The sequence below is a fragment of the Aquarana catesbeiana genome, linkage group LG07 (genome assembly GCF_042186555.1).
Source record: "Aquarana catesbeiana isolate 2022-GZ linkage group LG07, ASM4218655v1, whole genome shotgun sequence".
NCBI lineage: Eukaryota > Metazoa > Chordata > Amphibia > Anura > Ranidae > Aquarana > Aquarana catesbeiana.
In genome coordinates this window covers 17,522,552-17,539,249 of record NC_133330.1, presented here as the reverse complement: position 1 = coordinate 17,539,249, position 16,698 = coordinate 17,522,552, and positions in this window count along the sequence as shown.

Sequence of the window (16,698 nt, the reverse complement as noted above, 5' to 3'; positions counted from 1 at the left end):
CCAATTAAATACATTTACGTTTTTGGTTGTAACTAGGGATTGAGCCGAACACCCCTCGATTCGGTTCGCAGCAGAACATGCGCACAGGCAAAAAAATTTGTTCGAACACCGTTAAAGAGTATGGAACACGAGCGTGAAAAATCAAAAGTGCTCATTTTAAAGGCTTATATGCAAGTTATTGCCATAAACAGTGTTTGGGGACCTGGGTCCTGCCCCAGGGGACATGGATCAATGCAAAAAAAAGTGAAAAATTGCAGTTTTTTCGGGAGCAGTGATTTTAATAATGCTTAAAACAATAAAAATGAAATATTCCTTTAAAAATCGTGTCTGGGGGGTGTCTATAGTATGCCTGTAAAGTAGCGCATCTTTCCTATGTTTATAACAGTACCACAGCAAAATGACATTTCTAAAGGAAAAAATGTCATTTAAAACTGCTCACGGCTGTAATGTATTGTCGGATCCCGGCAATATAGATAAAAATACCAAAAATACCAAAAAAGAAAATCATGATGTTGTTCCGGTCCTCCAAGACCAAAGAGGTGATCAGAGACAATCTGTGTCTGTGGAATTCTCTATGGCCAGCCACGTGACTTATCAGATCATTTCTCAAGCGTGCTGGTAAAAATGGTAAGTCAGAGAGACACCATTGAGCAGCGGAGACGATCCCTCCTGCTGCTTCGGAAAGCGATCCAGTGGTCAATTAGCCGCTCTGACCGCTTTCATGAGAAAGCCAGTCGCCGGCTATAACAAAATAATAAAAATACCGGGGGTTATGGCTGAAGCTATCAGCCATAACCCCGGTAAACCACTTGAAAACCTCAATGTACAGTGCCTTGAAAAAGTATTCACACCCCTTGACATTTTCCACATTTTGTCATGTTACAACCAAAAACCTAAATGTATTTTATTGGGATTTTATGTGATAGACCAACACAAAGTAGCACATAATTGTGAAGTGGAAGGAAAATGATAAATGGTTTGCAACATTTTTTTTACAAATATGTGAAAAGTGTGGGGGGGGGGGGCATTTGTATTCAGCCCCCTTTACTCTTATACCCCTAACTAAAATATAGTGGAACCAATTGCCTTCAGAAGTCACCTAATTAGAAAAGTGAGTCTACCTGTGTGTAATTTATTCTCAGTGTAAATACAGCTGTTCTGTGAAGCCCTCAGAGGTTTGTTAGAGAACCTTAGTGAACAAACAGCATCATGAAGGTCAAGGAACACACCAGACAGGTCAGGGATAAAGTTGTGAAGAAGTATAAAGCAGGGTTAGGTTATAGAAAAATCTCCCAAGCTTTGAACATCTCACGGAGCTCTGTTCAATCCATCATCAGAAAATGGAAAGAGTATGGCACAACTGCAAACCTACCAAGACATGGCCGTCCACCTAAACTGACCGGCCGGGCAAGGAGAGCATTCATCAGAGAAGAGCCAAGAGGTCCATGGTAACTCTGGAGGAGCTGCAGAGATCCACAGCTCAGGTGGGAGAATCTGTCCACAGGACAACTATTAGTCGTGTTCTCCACAAATCTGACCTTTATGGAAGAGTGACAAGAAGAAAGACATTGTTGAAAGAAAGTCATAAGAAGTCCTGTTTGTGAGAAGCCATGTGGAGGACACAGCAAACATGTGGAAGAAGGTGCTCTGGTCAGATGAGACCAAAATTGAACTTTTTGTCCTAAAGGCAAAGCGCTATGTGTGGGGGAAAACTAACACTGCACATCACCCTGAACACACCATCCCCACCGTGAAACATGGTGGTGGCAGCATCATGTTGTGGGGATGCTTTTCTTCAGCAGGGACAGGGAAGCTGGTCAGAGTTGATGGGAGGATGGTTGGAGCCAAATTCAGGACAATCTTAGAGGAAAACCTGTTAGAGTCTGCAAAAGACTTGAGACTGGGGCGGAGGTTCACCTTCCAGCAGGACAACGACCCGAAACATCCAGCCAGAGCTACAATGGAATGATTTAGATCAAAACATATTCATGTGTTAGAATGGCCCAGTCACAGTCCAGACCTAAATCCCATTGAGAATCTGTGGCAAGACTTGAAAATTACTGTTCACAGACGCTCTCCATCCATTCTGACAGAGCCTGAGGTATTTTGCAAAGAAGAAGAATGGGCAAAAATGTCCTCTCTAGATGTGCAAAGCTGGTAGAGACATCCCCAAAAAGACTTGCAGCTGTAATTGCAATGAAAGGCGGTTCTACAAAGTATTGACTCCGGGGGGCGCCATACAAATGCCCCCCCACACTTTCCACATATTCTATTGCTGTCAGCAAGTGGGAATGTATGTATATAGAGGGAGTGCGTGTGTACATTGTGGTGTGTGTGTAATATAATGTGTGTGTGTATATGTGTGTGTATATATATATATATATATATATATATATATATATAGTGTGTGTGTATGTAGTGTGCATGATGGGTGTGTATAGAACCTATGTATGTATGTATATGTGTTGAGTGTGTGTACAGCATGTAAAGAAGTGTATCATGTGTGTGTTATGGTGTGCAGTGTGTATCATGTGTACCTGTATATGTGTATAGTATACAGTGTATACTGTATAGTGTATATGATATACTGTTTGTATATCCCCTTGCCACCCAGACCAATTCTCAAACTTCTCTCCTACATGTAAAAATCATAATTTATTTGTTAGAAAATTACTTAACCCCCAAACATTATATACTTTTTAAAGCAGAAGCCCTAGAGAATAAAACGGTGGCTGTTGCGACTTTTTATGTCACACAGTTTTTGGGCACCATTTTTTTTTTTTGGTAAAAATTATACTTGAATGTTTTAGTGCACACAAACACAATCTAATACCCAATTATTTAGTAAAATATAAAAGATGATGTTGTGCTGAGTAAATAGATACCGAACATGTCATGCTGTCATACTGTATATGCCTGTGGAACGGCACCAAACTAGTACATAATAATCTTCATAGGCGTTTTAAAAGCCTTTACAGGTGACGAGTTTAGAGTTACACGGGAGCTTTCACTCTGACGTTCGTGGCGATACCTCATGTCACGGACCTGGCCGGGACGGAGGCTGTTGGAGAGGACTGTATGCAGGCCTGTTGCCCACCGATTATGGGCCCTAGCATTTGGGGGAATGGTGCTCTCTGTGAGCTGTATGCCTGGGGACCCTGGGGTTGATGTTACTATGGATTCAGCTCCATGTCCCCCCAAAACACACAGACTCTGGAACCCTTTATATGCCATATTAGAATGGTGACTGATTTATACCATTGGGACTCGTACTGTTAAATGCTAATGTCATCAACTCTGCTATAATGTGTTTAGTGTGGCTCTAAGAGTCTTTTCACCCATTGTTGTTTATGTTAATTGAGAGAGCTGATCACATTAGCCACCAGCCCTGGCTAATAGACGAATGGTCTAGGCTGAGGAGGGGGGAGATTGTTGTTTGTATTGTTAATTGTATTAATGTGTGAAGCCCGGTGCCCACAAGACTGTCATCTGGTCTGGGTACATTTTGTAGTAAATTAGGTCATGTTAATTAGGTTAGCTTTGAGTCATCCCTGACATAAAAAGGTCTGTGAGATCTCAAAATAAAGGCAGTTCTGATGTACTCCAAGACTGGTGTTGTCTAGTTCTTGGGGTTTCTATAGCCAGATCCATTGGACGCGTGTTCCAGAACTTAGGAAGCGGTATATGACGGAAGCACTCAAGCGGAGTGTGGGGCGTTCCGTGACATTGGTGGCAAGCAGCGGGAAAGCTTCCTGAAGTCTGAAGTCTGGGACATCCAAACCTCCAACTGGATCCAAGATCAGCATAGCAGACTTCAGTCACCCCAGCGGAGATATGGACCTGGCATCAGAATTCCCGGGGCTGCTGCGGATCATCCTTTCAACGTACACCAGGACTGTGTCTGAGGATGAATACCTGGAGCTCAGGCAGCTGATTCGGGTGGAGCTCTGGATTGCAGCCCTCCGTCTCGCTGGTATAAAACAGGGCAAGTGCTTTCCAACCCAAGAGCAACGGGCCAGTGACCAACGGGCATTGCGGATGGCATTCCTGGGAGAGCAGCCCCAGGAGCAATGGGTGACTGAGTTGGACAGGTTGGTCCAGCAGGAGATAGAGCTGGACAATCGTTATCGGGCTCTGCAATGGCACGCAGAGGAGGGATATTTAGGGGAGACAACAGAATACTCTCCGGAGGGATATGACTTTGGCGGCCCTGGATTGCTGTGGGAGAACCTTACAGATCTTTTTATGTTTGGCGATGAGGGGGAACCTGACCTTGAGGACATGAGGGACTATAGAGAGTCTATGCTCGGTCTTGCAGGGGTCTCAGAGCTCAAACCTGATCTGGACCATTTGCTAAGGAAGGAACAGCATCTGGAAAGGGCATACAGGAAACTGCTAGAACAAGTTCAGCAGCATGCCAGAGAATCGGCAGTGGAAAATCCGGAGATTGCCGTCCCCAAACCTGAAGTGCTGACAACAGGGCAGAGCTCTGCTAACCTCTGTCCAGAAATGATAACATCTTCTGGGTTCCATGGACAGGAGATGGTGAACCCCTATTCCCCGACATCAGTTGCAGAGACATGGGATTTGATAGACTTTTCTGCTGAGGAAGAACAACCTGATGAGCCTCCAGCAGAAGAGCTGCTATCAGGGCCAAAGTTCACTGTGTTCTGCCCAGCACCAACAGTGGCTTCGGCCTTACTGAGAGAAGAGGTAGTCAGCCTTTCTCCCACAACACTGACAGGGACATGTGATTTTCTGCCAGCAGCATCTATGGAGTTAAAACAAACTTCTCCAGCTGAAGATCTGGTAACTGAACAGAGGGTCCAAGACCTCTGTCCCACACTTTTACCACACCTCACATGTGTGATGTGATCACAGTTTAGATAGGACCTACATATGCGCTCGCCTTTGCGCGTGAGCACGGAGCAGGGCGCTTGAAATTTTTTGTTATATTTTATTATTAATTTTAATTACATTTTTTTTTTTTACACTGTCTCTTTCATTTCTTTTTCTGATCATTTTTATTGCCATCACGATGGATGCACAACATCCCTTGTGATAACATGGGCAGTGACAGGTTCTCTTTACTGAGACATCTGGGGGTATTAGACTTCAGATCTCTTCTCTGCCCTTAAAAGCATCTGATCAAACTGAGGTTTGGGTTTGATCAGATGCTTTCACAAGCCAATATTGGCTTGTTTACATCAGGGTGAAACCAGAAATGACGAAATACTCATCGCTTCCGGTTTCTTAGACCATAGAGATGACCAGGGAACTTCCAGTCCTCAGTCATCTCTATGGTGAGCCGACGTAACCACTGGCTATATTCCCGGGCTCCCCCGGGGGATGGGAGATCCCGGAAAGGCACCGGAAGGCGACAGAGGAGGGGGGTCCCTTCCGCCGCATGTAAAAGCGATTTAGTTTCTCTTTAGCTGTTAGGATCAGTTTTACATTAAAGAGCATCGCTGGCTACAAGTTTTGATACAGGGATGATGCCTTCAGCTGTATTCCGGTATAACCACCAAAACATAGGTGAGTGCAGGATATTGCATTAGAGTGTGCACCCTAAAGCTGCGGAAAATGGTGGGTGTGGTCAAATTGTGTTTACAGTGGGAGGGGCTTAAAGGGCGTGGTTAAATAAAACAAAAGCCTTCCTGTACCCAGTGCTGTATTTTGGCCTAGGCCGATAAGACCCAGGCCTAGGGCGCCACTTTGCAGGGGGGTGGCAAAAAAGCCGCCCCACCTCCACCTGAGACTCTATTGAGCATTGGTTGCTAGAGGCGCCTGGCGTCTAGCAACCAGAGACGTCACAGCCGTGACTCCCTGGCGGGAGGTAGGTGCGTTACACGCGCCTACCCACAGACAAGGGGCACAGGAGGGACTCCCACCCCCTCTCTCTCCCACCCCCCTCTCACCCACCCCCTCTCTCTCAGCCCCCTCTCTCTCTCACCCACCCCCTCTCTCACTCATCCCCCTCTCTCTCTCACCCACCCCTTCTCTCTCTCCCACCCCCCTCTTTCTCCCACCCTCCCCCTTTCTCTCATCCCCTCTCTCTCATCTCCCCTCTCTCTTATCTCCCCTCTCTCTCATCCCCCCTCTATCTCATCTCCTCTCTCTCTCATCCCCCCTCTATCTCATCTCCTCTCTCTCTCATCCCCCCTCTCTCTCTCTCATCCCCTCTCTCTCTCACCCCCCTCTCTCTCCCACCCCTTCTCTCATCCCCTATCTCTCTCATCCTCCCTCTCTCTGTCTCTCTCTCTCTCATCCCCTCTTTCTCATCCCCCTCTCTCTCTTTCTCATCCCTCTCTCTCATCCCCCTCTCTCTCTCTCATTCCCCCCTCTCTCTCTCTCTCTCTCTCACCCCCTTCTCTCATCCCCTATCTCTCTCATCCTCCCTCCCTCTCTCTCTCTCATCCCCTCTCTCTCTCATCCCCTCTCTCTCTCTCATCTTCCTCCCTCTCTCTCTCTCATCCTCTCTCTCTCTCTCTCTCATCCCCTTCCCTCTCTCTCATTCCCTCTCTCTCTCTCATCCCTTCTCTCTCTCACCCTCTCTCTCTCTCCCCTCTCTCTCTCTCATCCCCTCTCTCTCTCACCCTCTCTCTCTCTCCCCCCTCTCTCTCATCCCCCTCTCTCTTTCTCATCCCCCTCTCTCATATCCCCCCTCTCTCTCTCTCTCTCTCTCGTCCCCTCTCTCTCTCTCTCATTCCCCCTCTCTCTCACCCTCACCCACCCTCCTCTCTCTCCCACCCCCTCTCTCCCTCTCACCCCCCCTTGTGAGATCTCAGAAGTACATGCTGGGACTTGTAGTCCTTCAATTTTGGAGGGAGTCACATCCATTGAACAGAAAGAGGTGGGGCAAATACATAGCAGGGGGAGGGGGCGCACCCAATTTTTTTTTGGCCTAGGGCAGCACAAAACCCAAATACACCACTGCCTGTACCCATAAAATATGCTTTTGGTCTTCCCTGCCCCAGTAGGGGGCATTCACACTGATGCCGTATGGTTTACATGGTTGCAGCGCAGCGTACTGCAGTTTTAATGTGGGTTAGCTGCACTTTGCCATAGACTTCTGTTATATCCTGCAGTTTTGGTTCACTTTCTGAAAAGAAAAACTGAAAGGGAGGTTTTGGTGCCCTTTCAGAAAGGGCATCAAAACCATGGAACATAATAGAAGTCTATGGTAAAGTGCAGCTAACCCAAACGAAAACAGCAAGTACACTGCGCTGCACCCATGGTGAGGGAAAACTGCACCACAATTGTCTGAAAGCCAAGCTGACCGTTTATTACTACTGACCTCTGAACTCTCTGTTAATTACTACGGACCCCTAAACTCTGCCTCACTACGGACCCCTAAACTCTGCCTCACTACGGACCACTGAACTCTGCCTCACTACGGACCACTGAACTCTGCCTCACTACGGACCCCTGAAATCTGCCTCACCACGGACCCCTGAACTCTGTCTCACTATGGACCCCTGAACTCTGCTTCACTACGGACCCCTGAACTCTGTCTCACTACTGACACCTGGACTCCACCTCACTTACTACTGCCTCTAAAACACCGCCTCACTTTCTACTGACCCCTGAACTCTGCCTCACTTACTATTGACCTCTGAACCCTGCCTCACTTACTGGAAGCAGTCTCTGGTATTGGTGGAATCAGTCTCTGGTAGGATAGAAGCAGTCTCTGGTAGGATCTTGCCAGTCTCTGGTATGATAGGGGCAGTCTCTGGTATGATGGAGGCAGTCTCTGGTATGATGGAAGCAGTCTCTGGTATGATGGAGGCAGTCTCTGGTATTGGTGGAAGCAGTCTCTGGTATGATGGTGGCAGTCTCTGGAATGATGGAGGCAGTCTCTGGAATGATGGAGGCAGTCTCTGTTATGATGGAGGCAGTCTCTGTTATGATGGAAGCAGTCTCTGGTATGATGGAAGCAGTCTCTGGTAGGATAGAAGCAGTCTCTGGTATGATGGAAGCAGTTTTTGGTATGATAGAGGCAGTCTCTGGTATGATGGAGACAGTCTCTGGTATTAGGGAAGCAGTCTCTGGTATGATGGAAGCAGTCTCTGGTATGATGGGGGTAGTCTCTGGTATGATGAAAGTAGTCTCTGGTATGATGGAAGCAGTCTCTGGTATGATGGGGGTAGTCTCTGGTATGATGAAGGTAGTCTCTGGTATGATGGAAGGAGTCTCTGGTGGGATAGAAGCAGTCTCTGGTATGATGGAAGCACTCTCTGGTATGATGTAGGCAGTCTCTGGTATGATGGAGGTAGCTTCTGGTATGATAGAAGCAGTCTTTGGTATGATGGTGGCAGTCTCTGGTATGATGAAGGTAGTCTCTGATATGATAGAAGCAGTCTCTGATATGATGGTGGCAGTCTTTGGTATGATGGAAGCAGTCTCTGGTATGATGGAGGCAGTCTCTGGTATGATGGAGGCCATCTCTGGTATGATGAAAGCAGTCTCTGGTATTGGTGAAAGCAGTCTTTGGTATGATGGAGGCAGTCTCTGGTATGATGGAGGCCATCTCTGGTAGGATGAAAGCAGTCTCTGGTATTGGTGAAAGCAGTCTCTGGTATGATGGAGACAGCCTCTGGTATGATGGAGGCAGTCTCTGGTATGATGGAAGCAGTCTCTGGTATTGGTGGAAGCAGTCTCTGGTATGATGGAGACAGTCTCTGGTATGATGAAGGTAGTCTCTGGTATGATGAAGGTAGTCTCTGGTATGATGGAGACAGTCTCTGGTATGATGAAGGTAGTCTCTGGTATGATGAAGGTAGTCTCTGGTATGATGGAGGCAGTCTCTGGTATGATGAAGGTTGTCTCTAGTATGATGGAGGCAGTCTCTGGTATGATAGAAGCCCTGAGCTCTGCCTCACTTACTACTGACCTCTGAACCCTGCCTCACTTACTGGAAGCAGTCTCTGGTATTGATGGAAGCAGTCTCTGGTATGATGGAGGCCATCTCTGGTATGATGGAGGTAATCTCTGGTATTGGTGGAAGCAGTCTCTGGTATGATGGTGGCAGTCCCTGGTATGATGGTGGCAGTCTCTGGTATGATGGTGGCAGTCTCTGGTATGATGGAAGCAGTCTCTGGTATGATGGAAGCAGTCTCTGGTAGGATAGAAGCAGTCTCTGGTATGGTGGAAGCAGTTTATGGTATGATAGAGGCAGTCTCTGGTATGATGGAAACAGTCTCTGGTATTAGGGAAGCAGTCTCTGGTATGCTTGAAGCAGTCTCTGGTATGATGGAAGCAGTCTCTGGTATGATGGAGACAGTCTCTGGTATGATGGGGGTAGTCTCTGGTATGATGAAGGTAGTCTCTGGTATGATGGAAGCAGTCTCTGGTGGGATAGAAGCAGTCTCTGGTATGATGAAAGCAGTCTCTGGTATGATGGAGGCAGTCTCTGGTATGATGGTGGCAGTCTCTGGCATGATTGTGGCAGTCTCTGGTATGATGGAGGCAGTCTCTGGTATGATGGAAGCAGTCTCTGGTAGGATGGAAACAGTCTCTGGTATGCTTGAAGCAGTCTCTGGTACGATGAAAGCAGTCTCTGTTATGATGGAGACAGTCTCTGGTATGATGGGGGTAGTCTCTGGTATATTGAAGGTAGTCTTTGGTATGATGGAGGTAGTCTCTGGTATGATGAAGGTAGTCTCTGGTATGATGGAAGGAGTCTCTGGTGGGATAGAAGCAGTCTCTGGTATGACTGAAGCACTCTCTAGTATGATGGAGGCAGAGTCTGGTATGATGGAGGCAGCTTCTGGTATGATAGAAGCAGTCTTTGGTATGATGGTGGCAGTCTCTGGTATGATAGAAGCAGTCTCTGGTATGATGGTGGCAGTCTCTGGTATGATGGAAGCAGTCTCTGGTATGATGGAAGCAGTCTCTGGTATTGGTGGAAGCAGTCTCTGGTATGATGGAGGCAGTCTCTGGTATTGGTGGAAGCAATCTCTGGTATGATGGAGGAAGTCTCTGGTATGATGGAAGCAGTCTCTGGTATTGGTGGAAGCAGTCTCCGGTATGATGGAAGCAGTCTCTGGTATTGGTGGAAGCAGTCTCTGGTATGATGGAGGAAGTCTCTGGTATGATGAAAGCAGTCTCTGGTATGATAGAGGCAGTCTCTGGTATGATGGAGACAGTCTCTGGTATTAGGGAAGCAGTCTCTGGTATGCTTGAAGCAGTCTCTGGTATGATGGCGATAGTCTCTGGTATGATGGGGGTAGTCTCTGGTATGATGATGGTAGTCTCTGGTATGATGGAAGCAGTCTCTGGTGGGATAGAAGCAGTCTCTGGTATGATGGAAGCAGTCTCTGGTATGATGGAGGCAGTCTCTGGTATGATGGTGGCAGTCTCTGGTATGATGGTGGCAGTTTCTGGCATGATGGAGGCAGTCTCTGGTATGATGGAAGCAGTCTCTGGTATGATGGAAGCAGTCTCTGGTAGGATAGAAGCAGTCTCTGGTATGGTGGAAGCAGTTTCTGGTATGATAGAGGCAGTCTCTGGTATGATGGAAACAGTCTCTGGTATGATGGAAACAATCTCTGGTATGCTTGAAGCAGTCTCTGGTACGATGGAAGCAATCTTTGGTATGATGGAAGCAGTCTCTGGTATGATAGAAGCAGTCTTTGGTATGATGGTGGCAGTCTCTGGTATGATGAAGGTAGTCTCTGGTATGATAGAAGCAGTCTCTGGTATGATGGTGGAAGTCTCTGGTATGATGGAAGCAGTCTTTGGTATGATGGAAAAAGTCTCTGGTATGATGAAAGCAGTCTCTGGTATTGGTGGAAGCAGTCTCTGGTATGATGGAGACAGTCTTTGGTATGATGGAAGCAGTCTCTGGTATGATGGAGGCAGTCTCCGGTATGATGGAAGCAGTCTCTGGTATGATGAAAGCAGTCTCTGGTATTGGTGGAAGCAGTCTCTGGTATGATGGAGACAGTCTTTGGTATGATGGAGGCAGTCTCTGGTATGATGGAGGCAGTCTCTGGTATGATGGAGGCAGTCTCTGGTATGATGGAGGTAGTCTTTGGTATGATGGAGGCCGTCTCTGGTATGATGAAGGTAGACTCTGGTATGATGAAGGTAGACTCTGGTATGATGGAGGCAGTCTCCGGTATGATGGAGGTAGTCTCCGGTGTGATGGAAGCAGTTTCTGGTATGATGAAGGTAGTCTCTGGTATGATGAAGGTAGTCTCTGGTATGATGGAGGCAGTCTCTGGTATGATGGAGGCAGTCTGTGGTATGATGGAGGTAGTCTCTGGTATGATGGAGGCAGTCTCTGGTATGATGAAGGTAGTCTCTGGTATGATGGAGGCAGTCTCTGGTATGATGAAGGTAGTCTCTGGTATGATGAAGGTAGTCTCTGGTATGATGAAAGCAGTCTCTGGTATGATGAAGGGAGGCTCTGGTATGATGGTGGCAGTCTCTGGTATGATGGAGGCAGTCTCTGGTATGATGAAGGTAGTCTCTGGTATGATAGAAGCAGTCTCTGGTATGATGGTGGAAGTCTCTGGTATGATGGAAGCAGTCTTTGGTATGATGGAAAAAGTCTCTGGTATGATGAAAGCAGTCTCTGGTATTGGTGGAAGCAGTCTCTGGTATGATGGAGACAGTCTTTGGTATGATGGAAGCAGTCTCTGGTATGATGGAGGCAGTCTCCGGTATGATGGAAGCAGTCTCTGGTATGATGAAAGCAGTCTCTGGTATTGGTGGAAGCAGTCTCTGGTATGATGGAGACAGTCTTTGGTATGATGGAGGCAGTCTCTGGTATGATGGAGGCAGTCTCTGGTATGATGGAGGCAGTCTCTGGTATGATGGAGGTAGTCTTTGGTATGATGGAGGCTGTCTCTGGTATGATGAAGGTAGACTCTGGTATGATGAAGGTAGACTCTGGTATGATGGAGGCAGTCTCCGGTATGATGGAGGTAGTCTCCGGTGTGATGGAAGCAGTTTCTGGTATGATGAAGGTAGTCTCTGGTATGATGAAGGTAGTCTCTGGTATGATGGAGGCAGTCTCTGGTATGATGGAGGCAGTCTGTGGTATGATGGAGGTAGTCTCTGGTATGATGGAGGCAGTCTCTGGTATGATGAAGGTAGTCTCTGGTATGATGGAGGCAGTCTCTGGTATGATGAAGGTAGTCTCTGGTATGATGAAGGTAGTCTCTGGTATGATGAAAGCAGTCTCTGGTATGATGAAGGGAGGCTCTGGTATGATGGTGGCAGTCTCTGGTATGATGGAGGTAGTCTCTCGTATGATGGAAGCAGTCTCTGGTATGATGGTGGCAGTCTCTGGTATGATGAAGGGAGTCTCTGGTATGATGCAGGCAGTCTCCAGTATGATGGAGGTAGTCTCCGGTGTGATGGAAGCAGTTTCTGGTATGATGAAGGTAGTCTCTGGTATGATGAAGGTAGTCTCTGGTATGATGGAGGCAGTCTCTGGTATGATGGAGGCAGTCTCTGGTATGATGGAGGCAGTCTGTGGTATGATGGAGGTAGTCTCTGGTATGATGGAGGCAGTCTCTGGTATGATGAAAGCAGTCTCTGGTATGATGAAGGGAGGCTCTGGTATAATGGTGGCAGTCTCTGGTATGATGGAGGTAGTCTCTCGTATGATGGAAGCAGTCTCTGGTATGATGGTGGCAGTCTCTGGTATGATGAAGGGAGTCTCTGGTATCATGGAGGCAGTCTCTGGTATGATGGTGGCAATCTCTGGTATGATGGAAACATTTTACTGATCTCTAATATTCTTATTGAGTTGTGGATTTGGTGTCACACCACCCTTGTTGGATATGATGGTCCCTGATGGTTTTCTTGTCTTTTGTAACACAAAAATGCTGTCTGAGTGATCGTTTCCTAATTATAGTGTCCCTATTCATTAGTATTCATTTGGGTGTTTTTTGTCCAAATCCTGTATTTTTAGAACTGTCTGTGATGTGTGTTCAGTACGTGGACGGAATGGCTGTATTTCAATTGTTTCTTCTGGCAGCAGCCATCTCGCTGTGCTCGTTCTGCAGGCCGCCTTGTCTTACATTTCTATCATTTTTTTTTTAACAAAAGTGAAGCTCCCCTTTTTGTAATCCTTGGGTTGTCTACCCGCCAGTAACGTCTGATAATTGTCTGGTAAATCTAAAGACGCCCGGTGCAGTTTTCTGGCCGTTTGATCCATGGTTTTGTGGCGTCACGCTGCGTTCCTATCACAGCTCCAGGAATCAGCATTAGACGTGTTACCAGCACAATGATAGAGACCTGGCGCACTTTTTTTTACTCTCATTACCTCCCGGGAGGGGAGACGGGCAGGATTAGGGCTCTGCAGCTGCCGCGATCATAGCGATAAAGGTGCTAATGGCGGATATTAATATTAGACGTGAAAAGACTTCAGTGCCAGGTGGAGGCTTCACACATATAGACCAGGTACATCTGCTGCAGGCCGCCTCGCGCGGGCACGTGGACCTGGGCGCAATTGCACTCGTGATAAGGATTTAATTGGTTCTGATTCAGCGGTCATTAAATTCCTTTACCTTCCGTCTCGCCTCTTTGCTCATCTCAGCTTGAATTGTCCCTTCCGCTCTCATTACGGGCCTTAACGTAAAAAGGTCGCGGCTGATTCCATTCCGCTTGTCGCGGGAAATATCGTTCCCCGCAGTTTCACCGATTTATCAAGGTGCTCCGGGCAGTTCTTTGGCTCATTCCTGCTATTTTTCTGACAGAGGCGGAAGTAATACTCTACCGACTTTTTTTTTTTTCACTGAAAATTTGCTATTGAATATTAACCACTTCAGCTCCAGGAAGATTTAACCCCCTTTAACGACCAGGCCATTTTATGCGATACGGCACTCCGTCACTTTAACTGACAATTGCGTGGTCGTGCGACGCTGTGCCCAAATAAAATTGATGTCCTTTTTTTTCCCACGAATAGAGCTTTCTTTTTTTGGTATTTGCTCACCTCTGTGGTTTTAGTTTTTTGCGTTATAAACAAAAAAAGACTGAAAATTTTGAAAAAAAAAAAAATGTTTTCTTACTTTCTGCTATAAAACATATCCAATAAAAAAATAGAAAAAATCTAATTTCTTCTTCAATTTAGGCCAATATGTTTTCTGCTACATATTTTTGGTAGAAAAAATCCCAATAAGTGTTTATTGATTGGTTTGCGCAAACGTTATATAGTCTACAAACTATGGAATATATTTACGTTTTTTATTTTTTTTTTATTTTACTAGTAATGGCGGCAATCAGCGACATTGTGGCGGACAAATCGGACACTAAGTTACACTTTTTTGGGGACCAGTGACACCAATACAATGACCAGTGCTAAAAATATGCACTGCCACTGTACTAATGGCACTGGCAGGGAAGGGGTTAACATCAGGGGCAATCAAAGGGGTAAATGTGTGCCTAGGGAGTGATTACTAACTGTGGGGGAGGTGCTTTTACTGTGAGAAGGCAGAGATCAGTGTTCCTGCTTAGCAGAAACACAGGATCTTTATCTCTTCTTCTCCCAAAATGGCAATCTGCCTTGCTTACTAGACATGTGCAATTTGTTTAGTTCCAAATTCATTTTTTAATGAATTTTGACAAATTCGTTAAATTTTCAAATTTCCGAATTTTTCAATTTCTGAAATTTCGATTATTCGAATTTCGAATTTCCAAATTTCCAAATTTCCGAATTTCGAATTTCTCAAAAATTCAAAATTTCGGAAATTCGGAAATTGGAAAATCAGAAAATCGAAGTTCGGAAATTTGGAAATTCGAAGTTTGGAAAATTGGAAATTCGAAGTTCGGAAATTTGGAAATTCGAAGTTCGGAAATTTGGAAATTCGAAGTTCGGAAATTTGGAAATTCGAAGTTCGGAAATTTGGAAATTCAAAGTTTGGAAATTTGGAAATTCGAAGTTTGGAAATTTGGAAATTCGAAGTTTGGAAATTTGGAAATTCGAAGTTCGGAAATTGGGAAATTCGAAGTTCGGAAATTGGGAAATTCGAAGTTCGGAAATTTGGAAATTTGGAAATTCGAAGTTCGGAAATTTGGAAATTCGGAAATTTGGAAATTCGAAGTTCGGAAATTTGGAAATTCGAAGTTCGGAAATTTGGAAATTCAGAAATTTGGAAATTCGAAGTTCGGAAATTTGGAAATTTGCAGTTCGGAAATTCGGACATTCGGAAATTTGGAAATTTGGAAATTTGGAAATTCGAAGTTCGGAAATTTGGTAATTCGAAGTTCGGAAATTTGGAAATTCGGAAATTCAGGAAAATTCGGAAATTTGGAAATTTGAAAATTTGAATTTTCGATTTCCAAATTTTCCTGAATTTCCGAAGTTTGAATTTTAGAATTTCCAAATTTCCGAATAAAGAAAAAAAAGAATGAAACAAAAACTAACAAATTTTCGAATTTCCGAATTCCAAATTTTTGAATTTCTGAATTTTTGAAGTTTCCGAATTTGCGAATTTCCGAAAAAAGCAGAAAAAAGAATAAAAGGAAAACGAACACATTTTTTGTCAGTGCACATATCTATTGCTTACATCGACAGACCTCCATTCTGTCTCTCTCAGGAACAATCGGTGGGTCCCGGCGAACATCAGCTCCACCGGACCCGCTGATTGGCTCCCCCTCCGTTCTTGTCCAATCACAACAGGAGCAGATCAAACAAGCATGCCCCTGACCCGGAAGGGAAGCCGACTTGCCACCATATATATATATACAGTAGACAGTCGGCAAGCGGTTAAAGAGGTAGTAAAGTCCGCTTTGTAATTTTTTTATAATAAGGCTTACCTGTAGGTAAAATGAATATCTCCTAAACGGGCACCGATTAAAAGATATTCACACTAGATGCAGCCAGTGACATCACTGGCCCATGTGCTCTGAAGGTCCAGCTTACCGTAGGGCTCCCACGTGCATGCGTCATCGCGGCTCCGGCCACTCTCACAGCTGCCATCCGCGAACCCGGAAGGAAGACCGTGTAGAGATGGAAGCCCTCTCAGCAGTGACAGCTCACCGCTAGAGGTCTTCGTTCTAAGGTATTTCATAATGTGCTGGTATGCATCGCATGCGCAGGAGTGACGTCATCGCAGCTCCAGCCACTCACACAACCGAAATTTGCAAACCTGGAAGGAAGACCGGATGAAGATAGAAGCCCTCTCAGCGGGGACAGCTCGCCGCTAGAGGGCTTCGTTCTAAGTTAAGTATGTGATGCATACTAGCACATTATGCTATTATTTTGCAGGAGAAAGTTGTTTTATTTTTTTATTTTTTTGTAGTGGTTGACTAACGCTTTAAAGCGTAACCATTCTCAAAATGTTAAATTAAAGAATTTCAATTTTTTTCCCAGCCTACTCCTATTGTTATAAACCATCTTGAAGTTTCTAAACTTATTCTATGACAATCCCCACTAGACATGTGCACTGACAAAAAATTTGTTCGTTTTCGTTTCATTCATTTTTTTGCTTTTTTCGGAAATTTGAAAATTCAGAAATGCGAAAATCCGGATTTTCAAATTTCCAATTTCCGAATTTCCAAATTTTGAATTTTCGAATTTTCGCATTTCGGAATTTTCAAATTTTTAGAATTTTCAAATACCAAATTTTAGAATTTTCGAGTCTCTGAATTTCGAGTTTTAGAATTTCCGAATTTCGGATGCACTTGTGCTTTCAGGAAGTCCACAAGGTCCAGTCTGCCTTGTTAATCTCTAAAGTTTGC